Source organism: Acanthopagrus latus, chromosome 18, assembly GCF_904848185.1.
Source record: "Acanthopagrus latus isolate v.2019 chromosome 18, fAcaLat1.1, whole genome shotgun sequence".
Taxonomy (NCBI): domain Eukaryota; kingdom Metazoa; phylum Chordata; class Actinopteri; order Spariformes; family Sparidae; genus Acanthopagrus; species Acanthopagrus latus.
The window spans coordinates 26,708,605-26,710,478 of NC_051056.1; positions in this window are offsets into that span (position 1 = coordinate 26,708,605).

The window sequence follows — 1,874 nt, forward strand, 5'->3', positions numbered from 1 at the left end:
AGTTGTTATTGGACCCTCACATGAAAGTTTGAACGATTTGTTACGTATTGTTGGAATGAATTGTTAAAGTGTCTGGCTGTGCTCATGTCTGCAGGTTTTTGACACCGACCGTTCCTCGGTGGCAGCTGGTGATTATTTACCTTGGTGAGGCTATAGGCACCGAGGGCTCCGGCTGACACATGATCAATGTTGTTGTCTAGCTGGAACTGTAGACGAATACTACAACTGAATCAGAAAAGCAAACACACTCCATCCCTCCGTCAACTGGGCCGCTTGATCCGTCACTGGTTATAGAACATTATGCTAAAGGGGTAAGACTCCTCACAAGAACAGGCTGAATTGTATATGAAGGCATAAACTATTCATAGTTCTCTGTTTGCAGTTGGACGAACTGGAGCAGATAATAAAGAAAAAAAACCAACACCTAAAAAACTTAAAGACAAAACTTGATAAAAAGTTAACTGCTGACCATATTACAACCATCAAATCTGGAATAAAGTCATTAAGTTAAAGTCTCAGACTTGGGTTGGGTCCATTTTACATTTCTTTCAGTTGTTTTTTACGTTTTAAAACAGGTACAAATTTACCCCGAGGAGAACGCTGCTACACGGTTTTGCTGTGAAGCTCCAGAATGAGGGTCAGTTAGATAAACATCTTTTTGGGTGAACTCATCCTCTGAAGCCTTGTAATGTTTAAAAATAACGTCAAAAATTCTGTCTCTGGTCAACTTTTTTTTTTTTTTTTTGTTTTCACGTCAAGCCACGGAGCCCTTAAAAAAAAAAAAAACTGCAGCTTTTCGAGACCGCTGCAGGACCGACATCCACTGAGTCTTGTTGCCGTGGTAACAAAGGGCCTGCCGAGAAGCCAAGAGTGAATAATTCTGTGAGATGTGGGGACGCTATCGGAGGGGAGGCGACCGGTCTGTGGGGGCTGAAGCATGAAGGTGTGTGCGTACGAGTGTCTAACGTGCTGCACACACACACGCTCGATGCTGGAGTGAAGGGGACCGCTGGTGTTTGAGGAAGATGCACCGGGATCGACACCAGTGAGTCGAGCTTGTGTGCTCTTCCACCTCACCTCCTTCCTCCTCCCCTCCCTCCCTCCCTCCCTCTGTGCTCCCAAAACTCCCATTGTCATCGTTAAAACACTCGGAGGTTGAATCAAAATGTGAGATGTGACGCTCGGCAGGGAAAAACGCTCAGCAGGTGCCGCCACACCCTCGTATTTACCGTCCACTTCCTGCTGAGTAACGGTCTGTCCGATCCAGCTGCACACCTCATCCAATGTGTCACTATAACAGCATGGGCATAAAAATTGCCGTACAAACTTGCATTTTTTTCCCATCCCCTGTCACCACTCGTGATATATAGATATTAAACGTATAGCTGAACGTCATAAAATGTCCTCACGTGAGGCCATTTGTCAACTGCTCAATCCTGCTGCTACTGCTAAAAGCTGTTTTCGCCAAGATTTCCTCTTTCAATTGAATCTAAGAAGAGAGCGAAACAGCTGGGAGAATTTGTTGAAGCGTACGTTCATTTTAAAAGGATATTAATAAGTGTTTCAACAGAAATATGACATGAAACTGCTTTTCACGATCGATTTATTCGTATGTACCAGTTCTATTTGAATGGGCGTATTTTAAGTTGTTATCAATGTCGCTAAGATGGTGAAAGCGAGTCCGTTCAAGTCGGTTAGCACAAAGAAATGTTCCTCTTTTCACTTTAATCTACAGGACGCTCTGAAGGTTTGTGTAGCGCAGTTAAGAGCTGAAGACCGGTCCAAAAGCGCCTGGGTGTTAGGAACGTACAGAGGGTGGACCCAAAACGCAGGATGCAGATCAGAGAAGACTTTTAATCAAAAAGGACAATAAG